This window comes from Pyrgilauda ruficollis, unplaced genomic scaffold (assembly GCF_017590135.1).
Source record: "Pyrgilauda ruficollis isolate IOZ18807 unplaced genomic scaffold, ASM1759013v1 scaffold10, whole genome shotgun sequence".
In the NCBI taxonomy this organism is placed as follows: domain Eukaryota; kingdom Metazoa; phylum Chordata; class Aves; order Passeriformes; family Passeridae; genus Pyrgilauda; species Pyrgilauda ruficollis.
Window position 1 is genome coordinate 15,818,818 of NW_024508101.1, and position 17,821 is coordinate 15,836,638.

The following is a 17,821-nucleotide window of genomic DNA, read 5'->3' on the forward strand; positions in this document are numbered from 1 at the left end:
TCTCTGCTCTGTACATCTTATCAATATATGCGCAGATAGATTTTCCCTGAAATCTCACAGAGGTGCAAAGAGCTGCCTACAGGAGATGGATTTTGCTCTCGGCGTGCCAGGCAGGCAAACAGCACAGCTGACACCCACTGCCTCTGGGAGGCATCGAGGAGCTCTCTGTATTCCTGGAGGCTGCTGCAGAGACATGAGACAAAGTGGAGAAATGCTCTTCAGGGTGGGCAGAGGGAGCAGGGGAAAAGCCCAGGGCAAGCAACAGAAGGTCATGATGAGGGGGTATTTTGAAGCAGAGAAGTCAATTTGCAGAGACAGAAGAGAGAAAAATGCCTTTGCAGCAGCCTGACAGGAGAGTTGACTCTGAGGATGATGGCTTGGAAACCTGGGAGAAGCATGGGAAGGGCACAGGTGGGAAAACGTTTAACACAGGCAGGTGGAAAAGGTGAAACACAGTAAGAAAAGCAGGCAGAGCCTGAAGCAATATTGCAGTAAGACAAGGTGGTGGTGAAAACCACCTGTGACTAGAGGTTGTGACCACTCAGCAGAGAGGAGGGAGGAGACAAACAACAGAAGCAGCAAGAGGAGAACGAAAACCAGCAACAACCCCAATTGCATGGGCACTGGAGCCAGCAGGACAAGCCTCTGCAGAGGCAAAGGGGCTGTCAGTCATGGCTGGAGAGACTCACCCTTGTGTTCCCAGAGCAGTAACCATCACCAACATCCCCTGGGAAGAGGTGGCAGTCCCTGCAATGCCAGGTGGCACATCCTCAAAGGGTCCAGAACTCGCTGTCCCCATGTGCCAGAGAAGTCCTGGGGCTCAACAGCACAGCAATGCCAACCAGGGGCTGGCACCATCTTCCCTGCTGCTGGTTTGGCAAAATCCCAGAGGTCTGTCACTGCAAAGGTGATCAAGGCAGGCTAAAAGATACCTCTCCATAAACCCACGTGTCCAGCACGCATTGCTCACACCTGGGAAGTCTGGTGCAAATGTTCTTAGCCAGCACTAAAGGTAGCACATGATCAGAGAGATCACCATGACATTAGGAATGCCCTCAGCCACCAGAGAGCAGCACGAGGTCAGGGTCGGACACGAACTTCACTGCAATTCAATGTGATTAATCCATAAATCCACACATCTGATGTGTTTTCAGGGTGATGCTTGGGCTACAGGAAAATGTCACAACTCTTGGTATTTTTAAAGTGCACAGTCACTGACTGTAGCATCATGGTTTGCAGCATGCCAAGTGTGTCCCATAAGAACATAAAACCAGAGCTTCCCATTTTGCATAAGTAAGACTTCACAGAACTCAAATGCCTGGAAAGTCTTTACATGAAATACATATGAAATGGGAGCAAAAAGCCACCTAAGAAACATTTTTAATTTATGAACTGTCAGACAAAAACGTCTCAGAATTAAAAGATAAGGGGGTTTAGAAGATAAAGGGCTCTGCATCTGACACCCTCTGCAGCCTGGAAGCATCCACGTGATTCGTTTCTGAAATACAGATTTTCCCACTGTGCCAGAATGTGGGAGCAATGGGTTGGGAGGCACAGACAGATGTGCTCCAAGCCAGAAGACAGATGTGCTCCCAGACAGAAGTATGGCAGGAGTTTACAACTGCAGTACTTATTTAAAAGGCAGCAATGCATTATCCCTTGGGGGAAAAAAGAATTTAAATAGTTTAAGAAAAGAAAACAGGATGATTAATTAAACTTGCTATTTCTAGAAAGAACCTGCCACAGCAGATGTGCTCTGGTCCTTCCCTGGGGATGGTTTACAAAAACAGAGCCCCGTGGCTCTTTGTTCCCCACAGCTTCGTGTTATTAGACAATGGCTGTGTGTTCTCTTCGTTATTTTAAGTTGTTGATTAGGGTGGATCTACAGGGAAGGGCCCTGGGCCACCTTGCAGAAACAATCAGTGAGGAGCTTTGGGTCCCAGGCTGCTGCTGCCCTTCTCCAGTGCTGGGTCAGCAGCCACTGTTATTCCAGCTGAGCAGCACAGGAGCTCCGTGGTTCCAGCACGAGAGGCTCCTGTGGAGCAGAAGTTTGAAAGGTGTTCTGGGGAGGGACAGTCTCTCTCTGGGGTTTAGGGTGAAGGCTGCTGGCCCCAGCCCCACCCCAGAGAGGAAGGTCAGAGTCAAACAGCTCTGCTCCACCATCCTCACTGGAGAGCTGCATGAGAAAACAGTATTGGAGCTCACTGAGGCAGCAATCATAGGGACAAAAAGAGCAAGCTGAAACTTATTACAACCCTCCAAGAAAGCAAAATATCCTAGTGCACGTTTCCTGCTTGAGGCACCCTTCCTGGACTCCTGCAGTAACAGGAACACGGTCCTTAGGAGGTGGCACACACAGCAACGATTACAAACTGATAATGTACAAATTGTCACTTAAGTGGGATTACTGCTACCTCCTCCAGCAGCTTCTTTGCTCCCTGCTCTCCCTCACCCTCCCTCTGCTCCAGAAGTGGGGGGGAGAATGACAGATGCAATATTTTACAAAATGAGATAATTATATAGCAGCCACATGGTGAGATTAGATTAGCAAGAGATTTCAATGCAGGGATATTTAATAAGAATGAGACACAGGTACATGGAAATGCAGGCAGCAAAAGGTCATCATCATCATCACCACCACGTTGAGATTATGAAACAAAACACTTATGACCTACACGGGCTTTGATGCTCGCTGCAGTAATTCTATTGTTATTGCAACACAAATAGGATTATTCTGAACAGGAGATGGATAGCTGCACACAGCCAACAAGAATTAAAAAATAACACTACAGTGACTACAGCAAAGCAGTTCAGAGGCAGGGCAGAAACTCTATCCCATTTCCACCCTGTAAAGTTTGCACTCTATGTTCATCATGCCAAATACCATGGGAACAACCAACAGCTTGGGACCACAGCCCTGTTTGCTGCTAGGAAAGCAGTAATAAGGCCCTGAATGCAGGAGGAGAAGGACAGCCCCTCCTCACCTCTGCCAGTCCACTCCATCTTGTGTTGGGCCAGAGCATCCCCACGAGGACGTGATTCACTGCAGAGAGTCCTCGCAGAGGCAAGGCCTTCATTTGTCGCTACCTCGGCCTTTGTTAACACTAATGCAAATCCATCTTTATGGATTACCATCCTCTGTCTGTTGAAAAATTCTCTCCATGTTATCTTAAATGTGAGGGGGAGCAGGGAGGGGGCCGGAGGAGTCAGTCCTGGCAGCGTGGCGGAGCTGACATGACAGCCGAGGCGCGCAGAGGGATCTGATACAGACACAGAGATGGATCACACAGATGAAGTGATAATTTCACAGCCATTAAGCCACACTCTATAGGAGCCTTCATTAATGTCTGCTGGGGAGAGGAAGCAAGCCCTCTTGATTTTTTTCATTTTTTTTCTTAAGACAGCAAATAGTAACTTTCCAAGAGCATTCCTACTTTTATTTTAGAGAGGGACATTCTCCACAGGGATGTCTCAGACCCTCTGCCAGTCTCTGGCTGTCCTGAAACTGCAGGTTCCCTGCCTGCCACAGATGCTGAGGTGTGATCTAGGTAAGCCTGCAAGAGCACAGTCCTGATGGGAAGCCAGGTATGGCTCCACAGAGCCTCACAATTTGAGACACAGGCACCACAAGGACACAGGAGTCCAGACCAAGATGTTTAACCTCAACCTTGGACTGAGATGCAGACTCAGGACTCAGACCAGCTGATGCCATTCTCTCTGTCATGGGTCCCCAGGCATGAAACCTAATTATGTGTCTGCAGCTTGAAATTTTACTTTTGTTGCCCACACTGTACTGCCCTGAATATAAAAGACTAATTCTTAATAGCTGTTTTAAACCAGGCAAAAATAGCCCTCCTGCACATGGCTGCTGCTCACCACTGCTGTCTCAGCAAGCTTCACCCTGGGAAAATGTCAGTGTTTGATTGACACCACAGAAACACCCACTGCAACATGTTCTAAACAAAAACATCTGCACTAACTTGTACAGCACAAGTCAGAGAGACGGGCCCCCCTCCCATCAGTGAACACAGCTCAGGGCTGGCTCTGCCCCTGGGCCACCTGCACTCAGGCCCCTGAGCCCAGGAGCACAGCAGAACCCACAGGGACAGCCCTGCATGCCAGCTCACTGTGGGGAATGAGCTTCCCCTGATGAGTTCAGCAGCTTATCACAGAAGCAAATAGCTCTGTGCCATGCCCCAGGAGGTTGGAGCTGGGGCACGGCAATGACTGCTGACTTGCCCATGTCTGTGGGGAAAGAGGCTAAATCCTCCTCTGGAAAGACAAGACAGTGGCCCTGTGGCTGGGAGGAGATGGCTGTGTCAGAGCTGATCCTAGAGATCCTGTGTTCCCAGGGGAATGACGGTGGTGCACACAGCCTCATGCCAGCACAGCACAGCTGGAGCTTTCCCACCTGGATTGGTCCAGCACTCAGTGCATCCCACCAGAAATTCAGCTTGTGGCTGCACAAAACAGGCTGGCACTCAGCCCGTAAGATCCAACTCATCTTCTCTTTCCAGGGCAGGACAAACAGTTTTCACATGCAGGCACCATCTCCTGTGCCTCAGCTCATCCTCCAGCATGGCTGGCAGCAAGGGAGCCACTGCAGAAGGCAGGGACCTCCGAGCAGGCAGGGTGAGTACAAGATCTTATAGTTACATCCCAGGAAATCAGAGACCCAAAATACCGAGACACAGTTAAATGCAGGCACGTTCCCCTTCTACAAGACAAATTGCTTTCAGTAATCTGGAATTACTTCTCTTGGGCTTTCTAAAGACTTCTCAAACATATTAGGACAGCCAGGAGCACAGATGAACTATTTAGCTTCCTTGATAGGAAAATATTCTCTTCACACAGCCAGTATGACTTACAAGAAAGCCAATGGGGAAATCTGTACCATCTTCACACAGAGATGTGTGGAAATGATTAATATCTAAAGTTAGCCATGATTTATTGCCCTATCCCAGGTAAAAGGTGCCAAGACTAGATAATTCTGCTGTGTCCAAAGCTAGCTCACAGGCTGGAATGGCTTTGTAAAAACAAATGCAGCTTCACCAGCCCCGTTCATCATTGAAAACCAAATCCTGGCAGGATAGTATTTTAATTTGATCCTCACAGCTTCAAGGACACATATAGAAATGTCATCATTTTTTTGCATTTTAAGCTGTGTAAAAAGGCTGAAATTTGGGATTTGGATAGTCTTATCTGAACACCACAGTAAGCCATTAAAAACCAAAACAAAACCAAGGTACAGCAATGGTCTAATAAGTGTTTTTGGAGTTCTGTCAGTTTGGTTTGGATCATTTTTAAGCCATGGGAGAGAAGCAGCTGAAGTTGGAGGACATCCATCCTCCTCCAGCAGCACAGAGGGACAGAGGGATGCTCCCTGCTGCAGGTGCAGCAGCACTGGCTCCTGGTGCTCCTGCTCCAGCGAGCATTCCAGCTCCAGCCACACGGATCTGCCACACTCTGACAGTGCTAAAATAAATGTGGAGCACCTCTGGCTGCGAGGTGATGAATGTGCAGCTGGCACGCCAAGACTGCTGTGGGTCACCCTTCTGTTTAAGGTCAACACAATTATTTTAATTATTACCTGGATCTCAGTTTCAATTGGTTGCTTAAGGGTGGGTATTTATCTGCATCCTGTGATGTAGAAGAGTGTTTCTGTGGGCATGTCCAAGAGCTAATGTGTCCTTTTCCCTGTGCCAAGGATGCCAACATTCCCTTGGCCAGAGAAAGCTGGGATGTTTTCCATGGGCCATCAGTATCTTCTCCCACCTCACAAGCACCTTGGGCAGAGGGGACTGGAGCCAAGAGCTTTAGCTCAAGTTTTTCTAATGAACAAACTTCACATTCCCAAACCCAGCAGTAAGCACTAATTACAGTTTGTGCTCTAGATTGAGAGCAAAAACTCACAGAGCTTAAAACGCCAAGGAGTTTTTCTTGCAATCTCCTGAAGGGGAAGAGGCTGACAAGTGCAGGATTGTACTAATGGCTGTGGTGAAACACTCGCCCGTTTGCAGGAGTGCTTTGATACTCTCACCACATGAATGCCAGCCAGCAAAATGATTAAAAATGCTAAGGCTGGCAAAATGTAGGAAGCTTTAAAGAGCGTGTATCAGAACAGCTTCCACCGCCCCGACAGCGCCTTGGGCTCTGCAAATCCATTTCTCCCTACGATTGTGTGCAAGTACTAGTTTATCTCCCTTGTTAAGTAACCTGTATCAAAATGATCAGAGGAATATATTTTTGAAGTTTCTGGTGACCTAGTTCAAAGTAACAATGTGAAATTTATTTGTCCAAGCCAGGCACATGATGTGGGGAGACGACACTTCTCATCTGCATAAGGGCCTATAAATATCCTTATGCAAACCACGGCCAGGCTCTTGTTAATGCCAACACAACCTGAAAATAATGTTAAATACCGAAGGGAAAGCGAAATTCAATTACTCTCATTTGATGCAGAGCAGGAGAATGCCCTTTAGCAGTGCAGTGGTTTATGAAGTGCAAGCAGCAGAGAGGTGATGGAGACTGCAGAGGGACCATATCTTGCTGGGCTGGGATCAGCTGCCCAAGGGGCCAGCGAGCCACAGGGACCCTCCAGCCAGGATTCACTCAATTTTCATGCTGCAGAGGTGTCAAACAATCATCTCCAGCTTTGAAGAGAGACAGCCTACGAGCGATCACACATCTCTGTCCCCAGCTCATCTGGAGGCTTTGCTCCTGTTTTCAGAATGTGAGGTGCATTTGGAGACCCACCGTCCCCTAAAATCCCCTGGTTAGTGGAAGCTGGGAGCACACAGCAAGGAGGGCTCACACTTGGGAATGATTCACTGTCAGTAGTAGTGAGTGTGCATTAAACTCTCCCAGCCCCTCTTTGAGGTGGAAAAAAGTCATCGCTGGCCCTCAGTGATGCCAAACAGCCACCAGAGCCAAGGTGAGCATCACAGTCCCTTCCCCTGGAGCTGCCCTCTCTGAGCAGGCTGGGGTCAGCCAGGACTGCCTGTCCTGCTGGTGCTATTATGAAGATCAGAAACCACAATCTAACTGAAAGCACGGTGATGTTAATCCCTGCCAAATGCAACCCTGGCACTGGGAGTGTAAAGCCAGACTTGCTGGCTTGGTGTGTGTACCCAAGGACGCAACCAGAGGCAGCACTCCTATATGAGACAGAGAATATTTCCAAAGACCTCTGAAGCAAACATCACTGACACCCTCCCTGCAGCCCCTATGCTGCTTGTGAAGATGGGCTGCACCACTCCAACACTCACACAGTCCCTTGAGCTCTGAAGGTGTCTCTGAACAAGGGCTGAATCCTGATGCTATTCAAAGCAAAAGGGATCTAGAACAGATTAAGAGCAGAGCTTCTCCTTTCAGGAGCAGGAGCTGCCATGAGCCAAGGCTTGGTGTTCATGCTGTGCCAGCCCATGGACAAAAGATATGGGAGCCCACCCCTCCCACTGTCAGGGCCACAGCCACCAACAAGGCTGTTCAGTAGCAGGCCCAGTTCAGAGCATCCCAAAAGCACAGCAACTGGGATCAAATCCTTATACTGCATCCATTAATCTCCAAGAGCAGTAGAAGAACACACGCCCCCACAGCCTTTATCATAAGCCACATCTGATATCCTCTCCACTGATCACCTCTTGCAAGCTGTCCTACTCAATTCAGGAGAATAAGTCAAAGGTACCAGCCCTTCATCCTCTCTTTAAGGCAGTTCTGTTTGCTTTTGAAGGCAGATATTATACAGTGGCACAATACAATCAGGAAAAGCAGAGGAGGAATGGCACCAGAGCCGTAACCACTCGCGATAAGAGGCAAGCGTGCAATGCAATGAACATCTCTTTCCCATTAAACCTTTCTGAATGACTCTCATTTCCAATCTTGATGCACCCTATGGAAAAATATGATAGGTTGTTCCTCATCTCTCTAATGTACTTTAAATAGACGATGCTCCAGATGGTATTGACATTGCTAAACAAATTGTGAAATCCACATGCCAAAAATACTGTGGGTAAACATACTAAACCACCCCGTGCAACAAAAGAGGCTAAAAGAACTGCAATCATCATCAACTTTAAATGCTACTCACATCGCAGAACAGGGACTGGGCTTCAATTTTTGTTACTTTTAACAAAAATAAGATAGTACAATACTAATCAGAGATGAGGCTTGTAACATGCTGCAGACAGGATCTGGGGGAAGAGCTGCCAGCTGCAGAGCCTTCCACACGTAGATGGAAGTGATGGGAGCAGCTCAGGTCAGCAAGGACAATGTCAGCGACACTCCGTGCTTTGTGCCTGGCTGAAACCTTGGTGAGGCTCAGTACAACTCCCAGGCAAAACCAACCCACCTCAAACAAACCCCCTCATAATACCATTCATCCTTCTTGCCCTACTGATGCTCTCAGCGTGGCAGGTGGGAGTGACATGGAGAGAAACAGGCTGCAGGGAGGCTCAGCACAAACCAGCGTGGTCCTCCCCAACGCCATTTCCCTTCCAAATGCAGATCTTGTTATGAAATATGGTCAACTTCAGCATGAAAGAGGGAAATTGAGTTTCAAACTTGAACAGCTTGAGTAGTTAACTCAAGAAAGAGCCACAGTACACCCTTTGTGCTATTAATGCTCACAGTAAAACCCTACTTGGGAGTACAAATGGCATTTGGAAAATTATTAGGAAGAAAAGCACTTAGCAAAATCCTTGGGGAACTACCTCTGCAAAATCCTCTCTGATGGTGCTCAGAGAGACAGGCAAACGAGTGACCCTCTTCCTCAGTGTCTCCAGGCACAGGTAGCACAAATAAGGCTTTGGGCAAAAACCAGTTGCCACTGAACACCTTCTCTAGCTGAGAATCTGGGCCTGTTCTTGCATGAAGAGCAACTCTGACCTCAGGAGCAGCTGCCATGGAGCAGCTGAGGCTGTCAGGCATCAGCTCAGCTGTGTGAGTGTGCAGCAAGTGCAGGCACAGCCACGTGTGCACACACGGCCCTCGGAGCGCCCTGCCAGCCCCGCTCTCCTGCACCATCCTCGGCACAGCCTCACTACTACAGAGGGAAAAAAAGGAAACAAAGAATCACTGCTACCCTTCACCCCGATTTTTCCCCCCAAAAGCATCCCTGACTCCTCAAAGAACACTCTGAGGCACAGTCACAAAAATAACTCACCAGGTAGAAAAACACTCATTTAATAATGAGAGCTGAGGTGAGGACCAAGAAATCCTCCTAAAAAATCCAAGGAAAGTTGCTGAGGAGCAAAGGAGCTGCAGGCAACTGAGAGGAAATCTGTTGATGGGTACAGTTGATCTGTGCTGCTGGGATGCCACACTGCTTCTCTGGGAAGCTGTGTGCTGCTCCCCAAAACTGCACCAGTCAGCTCCACCACCCCGCTGGGGGCAGGGAACACTTGGACCTCAATTGCAAGTGGAGACAGTGAGGATAAGAGGCTACAACCACACCATTTCCACATCACCAGTAACAGCCTGCATTTTAAGGGGCTGCTCCCAACCTTAGCACCAGCATTTTCAGCCCAGCGAGGACACTGGGATTTATGCCCTATGTTGCAGGGTGGCTCAGCTGGCGTTTGTTATTATTGTTCCTGCTCATTTGTTTTACAATTGCTGCAGAGAGGAGCATGCAGGAGCTTCTGGAGCAGTTGTCTCACTGTGGGTTGCAGGAGGAAAGCCCAGGGCTGTTGGTACCCTCCTCCTGTGCTGTGTTCAGGCACCATTCAGGGGGCTGCTGGGCATCCCAAGCAACAGGGATGAGTTGAGCCTGGCATCAGGTCCCTCCCAAAACACTGCTGTGTGCTCCTTCCCCTCATGACAGCCAGCTGCTGGCTCAGACAGATGTCACAGCATCATTTTTACTTGAGTCATGGAGACCAGAAGAATTATTGACAGCTTATATTTTAATTTTATAAACCAGCAGTTCTTCCCTTCAGGGGGATGCAGAAGGAAGAGGCTAGCAGAGTTCAGGACTTTGCATGGGCAGGTGTCCCCTCAGCCCCAGTGTGGTGTTCCAGGGCTGGTGTGGGGAGTGCAGCTCCCTGGGGACTCCCAGAAAGTGTGGAGGAGAGCTCACATCTCATCACCCTTTTGCACAGCAGCATCAGCAATAGAGCTCTGGTTTCACATGCCCATCAACTCCTGATGAAAACTCCCTCCTGCACTGCAGCCAAGATTTCTCTCTCCCCAAGGTGGGTTACACACAGTTTATGAATCCAGCTGGTCTTTTATCCCATACTGACGGTTAACAGCAGTAAATACAGCCCCCACAATTTCCTCTTCTGTGCCTTTCTGCCAAGCAAAGCCTGCTCTGTCCTCACCGTGCAAAGTCAGGATGAAAAAAGGGCTGCTCTTTAACAGACATCCCTGGATCTCAGCATCACGCTGAAGGAGCCCTGGGTAACCAGCACGACAGCACATCCCTGCACCGTCACTCCCAATGTAAACATGCTGGATGGCTGTCACTGCCACCTCTGAAACACCAACAGGCAAATGTGCTTTAATTGAGGGCACAGCACGTGCTGTGCTCTTGTACTCTGAAGGTTCACTCTGTGAGGGGATGGAAGAGTGCGGGGTAAAACCAGACACGGGGAAGGGGGAGATGCCCTTTGGAAAGGGCTCCTAGCATTTGGGATGAGGTGGTGTTTGACAGGTGCCCATCTGGACCTGCAGGGTGAATCAGCTTCTCGATGGCAGCAAGGCTGAGTGTGAAGGAAAACAGCACTTGGAGGCCTTGGGCCACTGCAGGGAGAGCCTGGGTGCTTCAATCACAGCAGCTGGACTTGGCTGAGCACGAGAGCAAGAGGGGGAACAGAAAATGCAATCTGCAGAAAGCAACAGCCCAATGACCTTGAGGTGCACAAAAAAGGTGAGTAAGGAAGGAAGAGACACAGAACTGGACCAGCACATTTCTGATCACATGCTCTGAACCAATTTTTCCTTCTCCCTCACACCAACTGCACAGGTACAAGGGGAAGCAGAAACAGCACACAGACATCAGATCAGGTTCTCCCTTCCCAAAACTGCAGAGAATGTTTATATCTTCAAGGACGATTAGCATCAGCAAGTCCAGTCCAGGAGGCTGCATCTAGCACTGGGAAGGTCTGGTCAGATACTTCCTGCAGCCCTGAGTTCTCATTCTGCCCCAGGAGACCCACAGGCTTCCAGTAACAGCTCATCCTGTATCCATGGACACTTGTGATCCTCAGCTGCTCATCATCCCTGTAAACCTGATCATGCCTTTGGGCTGAGACACAGCACCTCTGCAGCCAGGGCAGTGCCACACAGGTAAAAACCACCATCAGAACCATTTCCTGTCATCAGTCGAGGGTCTGCTTCCTTCCCTTTCTGCTGCCCAGCCTTGGCTCTTACAGAAAATTCAGTTAGCATAAAAAACAATATTAAATTATAATTAAAAAAATTAAATTCCCACACTGATGCTTCCTGTACATTTGTTCCTGTTCTGCTCAGCTCATCCCAGCAGAGAGTCCAAGCTCACTGACCTGCTCCTATCACCACTACTCATGTTTTCCTACCACAGTCCCATCTTGTGCTGGTCATTTCCAGTCCAGTCCTACCTTGGCAGAGAAAGGCTAAAAGAGGGACTAATTTAAAAAAAAAAAACCTTGGATATCTAAGAAATTAATAACCAGAGTGAGAAGACAATGAGGAGAGACAGACTCATTTTTGGACAGAAGAGGAGGATTTCTCATCCCCTCCTGGTGATGTAGTTCATAGTCAGTTGGGAGAGTCCTAAAACCTTTAAGTAAAAAAGATAAATATTTTTAGTCTCTATTGCTCATTTGGGTTGAGATTTTTCTAGAGACTTCTAGGCCACTGAGCCTGTGAGGATCTGGATTCTTGTGCTCAGCAGAGCTCCACTACAGTCCAAGAACCAGGCAAGCCTGCATCATTTCCAGTTGAATTTCCAAACAGCCAAGGCATCAAAATAACCACCAGCTTCTTGAAATTCCCCAGTACCTCCTTTCCCTCCAGACAGCAAGCAGTCAGGGAGCTTCCATCTGAGAGGATGAGGAGGGGAGGCTCCCTGCAACAGGCAGCATCCTCACACACGCAGGGGTTGGATGAGCAGGTGACCAGTTTGCTTCAGCCTGATGCTCGCCAGCCAGCAGAAATGCTGCCTCCCACCTTTCCCCAGAGCCAGGTCCCCTTCTGGCCACTCACCCCACTGAGGTTCCCATCATGTGCAGCGCTGGGGACATCAGGCTCCCCGCAGGCAGCTGAGGGAGAATGGGTAGTGCTATAAAAAGCTCGAGATTCCCATTATTTCCTCTTTTACAACAGCTTCTCTCGCGAAGCACTGGCTGGGGTTCAGGAATCTGTCACTGTGAGCAGTGTGCTGGAAATAAGTTTCCTAATTGCTGTGTGTTAGGAGATACACATGTAACCAGCACGGGGGCTTCGTCTGGAGGCTCCCTCCTGGCCCATCCCTTCTGCCTTCCTGGGGCAGGGGGCTTCCTCTGCAAAGCAACAGCCCCTGGGCCATGAGACGACCTGAGAATCTCCTCTTCCACTTTACAACGGGAGTATATTGCTGCCCCTCACAGCTGTGACATGAAGCTCTAAAATGTAATTCCTGCAACTTCCTGATTCAGTGAGGAGGGGCACGGTTATATGTGGAAAGTTAAAAGGCTTCATTTGCTGTTGTTTTCAGACTGTGTCACAGTCACAGAGACCTGGAGAAGCTGGGCACGGCAGGACAGGCAATTACTTCAGGCAGCTTTCCAGCAGGAGAACTGGTGAAGCCAGCCCACACCTCATCTTGGCCAAATTACAGGTAAATGTTGTCAGCCTACCTACCTATAGGTACTTATGGCAACCCAGGGACCTCCGGACTTGCTGCTCCATCTCTCCTTTACAGACAGGGAACAGAGAGACTGAACCATTTGCAAGTGAACTGTTCAAGGTCTCTGTGCTGTAGCACAGCCAGGACATGCAGATATGAGCCCCAGGACAGCGTGTCACTCATGGGGCTACCTCCTCCTCTCCCATCCCCTGCAGGGTGGGTGGTTGCTGGCTCAGCCCCACTGCTGAGTCTCCCATGGGAGGGCTGGGGCAGGATGGGCCATGCACTGCACGGGCTCCAAACACAGACCATTTTTCTAAAACAAATTGGTTTTCAACAGAACAGAGCATCATTCAAACTAAGCAAATAAAAGCAGCAGCAGCTGGTTTAATGAAATATATAGTGACTTATTTTCAGATTAGATAGAGATGCCAAGCTGGGATATGAATGCTGAGCTCCGTGCCTGCAATTACCCCAGCCAGCCTGGGAGAGGTCTCTGCCGGGCAGCGGCTGCTTGGTGCGGACCAATAGTCCATCAGCCCACAGCAAATCTGAAGAGACAGCAATGCTTTTCTTCTTATTTTTAAGATTCTAAAGAATTTTACCCTTTCTAATCCCACTCTCTGTTTGAGACTCCAGACTGCACTGGAGAGAGGGAGCACAGAACCCAGTGCTCTCTTCCCATAATAAATTAATAAAGCTTGAGTATCCTGGGGCTTTGTGATGAGTCCTCCTCAGAGCAAGACCCATCCCATCACACTTGTGCCTATCTCTATGCTGATGCTGGGGTTTGTGGCTTGGCAGCCTCTGGGCTCTGCAGTGCTCGACGGCTCAGGCAGCACGTGCATATTCCTGCCTCCTTCCCCACCGAGCCATGCTGGCTCTGCCAGAGCACACACGGGGAGGAGCAGAGGGCTGCCCACCTCCCTGTGCAGCTCAGCACATTCTCAGCAGTTGCTATAAAAAGGAAAGCACAGGACCTGTGGGTCTGGTCATGGGACAGGGAAATCCCCCATCAGGGGAGAGGAGATGTAGTCATTGGCACCCGCCTGTCCCCAGCAGCTCACTCAGGCTCATCACACACCCCCACAGACCCAGAAGCAAAATGAGAAATAAACCACGAACACTGAATAAATAAAGGACCTTACAGAGCTGTAAAGAGCGTCTCACATGAAGTACACATCCTGGGGACAAGAAGGGCCACCCCAAGCTCAGCTAAGGATGTCCCCACTGCCCCATCAAGGCTGTGCTTGAGAGGGGCTGGAGAGGCAAAGCTGAGCTCAGGGCACATTCCCCACCCTCTCCTCCCCTGTGCTGTGACCTTCCTGTCACTCCTCATCAGCATCACATTGCTGGACTCCAGGAAGAAACCACAGCAGATAAACTTTCCATCATGTAAACAGAGGAGCAAGAGGAGCTTGAGGCGAGAGGGGAAGGCAGCCCCTGAACTGCCAGACTTCCCACGGAGCCTAGGGGACTGAGGACATGCCACTGCAGGTTAGCAGAAAGGATGCTAGCAGACAGACATCCTCCACAGCCCACCCACATGCAAAGGAGAGACACTGCAGGCGATCCACATCCCAGCACCACTCCTCCAGCTCTGGAGCACCATCCCAGAGGGATCACGCTTCACCGGGACAACGAATCCCCAAAGAGTGGAAAGCCACAAAAGAAAAGTGAGGAATGTGGCAAAAGAATCAGAGACGATACAAATGAAACACTCTAGAAGCCAGGAAAACAAATAGCATCCTTTGTTTGTGCAGCAAGCTGGAATAATAACATTTGCTCACCCAGCCTCACTCTCGCCCCTCTCACTATTGTACCTCTGCAAAGCTCCGGCAAGGCACGGAGGCAGGCTGCTGTTGTAACTGCAGTGGGCTGAATGCTATTCACAAAATTCAGCAAATTGGGGCTATTTTTGGATTTACTAGGCATTTGCAAACAACTCCAGTTGGTATTTGAAAACACACACGGAGTATCACAAGCCAACAGAAATGACAGCCCATGGCTGTTGTCCAAGAAGCACCCAACAGAGCTGGTCTGTCTGTGAGCTTCCCATCCAGCTGTGCAACCACAGCACCTAAGGGTCACCAAAAATATGGGGGCAAGGCTTTCTGGCCAAAGTCCTGGGTCAAAGCCACTAAAAAGCTCTGATATGGCAGAAGGGAGGCTCAACCCTCCTGAATGTGAAAGCATGGCTCTTTCCATTTAGTAGTTGGGCTGGTTTTCTCTCTATCCTGCTCCTGGGATGTGCAGAGCCTGGGCACTGAGTTCCCACATCCATATCCTGATTCAGGCACTCTAGACCTCAGTTTCCCCACCTGTGAGCACATGATTATATCTAGGGCCTGCCTGAAAGCTCAGAAGGCCCACAGGAAATCTTCACCTTGACTTTCATGGATTTTGGGTCAGATACTGAAGCAGAGCAGGCAGTGCTGGGACAGGGCTCCCATGGAGGGAGCCTGCCTGCAGGCACTGACACTCCAGAGGAATATTAAAAGGGGGTAGCTTTAATAGCCTAATTCCTGTATTTCTGTAAGGAAGAATGTCTGTAAAAGCCAGCTGTGATGAAACATTGGAACAAGATGGGAGAAAAGTCAGAAAATGCAGTGGGAGAAATAATCATGCACCAGTTTCCTGAGGAAGGGCTTGGCAAACACCAGGACCCTTGGAAATACCACTGTGTACACAAGGGCCAGGGCTCCAGGCATCCCCCCAGAGCCCTGCCAGCCCTTGCCTGACCTGCTGCCTCCTCTGTTACTCTGGCAGGGGGTCTTTCCTGAGAAAATGTGGGGATCTGAGCTGCTTCTGCTGTGACTGGGATGCTGCTCTCAGGATTGCAAGGAGCGAACCCAACATCCAAATCCTGGGTGGTTCTGTCAATATCAGGTGCTAACAATAATTTTTCAGGGCAAATGATACAGTTAATCAAAGCTGTTATCTGCTCTGCTGAAGTATAAGGACTGAACCAGCTCCTTTGGCTGCCTCAGTACACAGCTCATCCCAGGAAAGCCAGGCAGGCAGCAGCTGCTGGGGCCACAGCAATGGGATTCACTTGGAGCTAGAAGAAATCTTGCCAAGGAAAGCTGCACTGGGCAGAGCTGCAGCTTAGCACCCACTGCAAAATGCCCACCTCAGGAGTGTCAGGGTGGGTGCTGTTCTTAAAAGTGAATTTATGTCAGCCCTGGGACCTGGGGGATAATTAGAGAGCAAACTCCCAGGCGAGCACAAAAGGGACAAGGGCTGGTTCAGTCCTCACTGCCCTCCAACGCATCCCCACAAGCGAGGAGCAAACAGAGGTGCCAGGCAATCTCCTGGGGCAGGGCACAACATCCTCCTCACCATTTAACACCGAAACGATGCTCCTGGAGACAGCAGAACCGAAAGGGAGATGTACACAGCGTGCAGGCAGACAGCAAAGGATGCTGCTTTGAAGGAGAAATCCCTTATGGCCCTGTCTGGAGTGCAGGAAGGCACAGGGCAGGCTCACCCAGGGCTGGCTGTTCCCTTCACTCAGCTGTTCCCCTCTGCAAAGCCAGTGGCTGCAGAGTGACAGAGACTGCCTGATGTGGAGAGAACAAATTATTCATGAAAAACACAATTGTTAAGCCGCGTGGCAGCGCGTGCAGAATGAGAGGCAGACGGGAGGAGCTCAGACCTGGCATGGCCAGCGAGGCTGCTCTGCCTGGCACACTGATCAGCACAAGCATTAGCTGGAGGAGATGAGAGATTAAAAATGTCACCTGGAGTATAGCATCTCCTCTAATACTCTTTTGGGTTACAAACCCAGGAGCTGCCTGACATGTCAAGTCAAACCTGCAAAATGAAAGTGCCTCAGAAAGGTAAACCTGTCACTTTGGCATGCTCTACCTTCAGGTCCAAATTTGTTTATAGATGCAGGAAGGTTTCCCCAAGGGACAGGCACCACCAGCCAGACGTGCTGGGCTATCAGGACACCACTCGGGGCAGCTGTGGGCAGTCATGCAGGCCACGCAGACCGTAGAGCTATTTTGAGTCCAGCCACTGACCTTGGCTTCTACAAGGCTGGAGATGGACCCAGCTGCATATTGCTTTTGCTGCCATCACGGTCAGCTTCTTGTAGATGGGTTAATCTAGATTTGTCAGCTCATTCCTGCTCCTCACAGCCTTCATTTCAGAGAGGAACACTGACTCCTTATACCTTGCTGAGCCCATCAAGCGCCTGCAGGGTCTGTCCTTGGCTATCAGCATCACAGACAAGTCTGTGCAGCACTCCAGCCAAGCCAGTACCCCTCCAACAGCCAGAGCTAACACAGTGACAGCCTAAGTGTCCCCCAGTAGCAGTGAGGTCACAGCCAGGCACACACAGCACAGCTTGTCTTGCAGTGCTGACCCTCGCCCCCAGACTGGTGAGCACACAGCGCTGAGCTGCTGCTGGGGTGTCACTCAGATGGAGTAAAAGCTCCACACACACCATCCATCACCTGGGAGAGCTCCCAGCCACCAAACAGCCATGCAATTAGCAGGCACAAGGCTGGAATTCCTGATTGATTCCAGGGCACTCAGAGGTCTGATAGATGGAGCACAGAAACGCTATCTAAAATGAGAGGAACAGACTGGTACCAGCAGAATAAATGCTGGAATTGGGAAAGAAACTCTCTTCCTTGCTGTGCTCTTTGAAGGACAAATGGTAGAGTGATTCTGAAACCACAGTGTTGCAGTGCAGAGACCATGGAAAGCAGCTTAGGTTAAGCAATGCTCACAGCTTGGAAATTTATTGTCCTTTCCAGGTATTTCCATGGCCCTTCACAGCAGGGATGGAAATTTTCACAGTCACTTATGAATTTATCCTCACAGTAGAGGACAGAGGAGAGCTTTATCCTACGGGTCCCCTTTATATATATAGAAATAAGTCTGAGTTTGCCCAAGAGGCAGCAGCAGAGGCAGAACCCAAGCCATGGCTTGACAGCACTGTGCTGTGTCTGGGGGCCAGGCAGTCCCCATTTAATGGGGTTATTCCCACTCTGCTTCATG

General features: G+C 49.7%; 1 protein-coding gene across 3 annotated transcripts in view; it reads right to left on the reverse strand.

Moving 5' to 3' along the window:
- The window catches only part of CACNA2D2 (calcium voltage-gated channel auxiliary subunit alpha2delta 2), a 210,788-nt gene that overhangs the window by 82,949 nt on the left and 110,018 nt on the right, over positions 1-17,821 (reverse strand). The gene's annotated exons all lie outside the window — the stretch shown is intronic.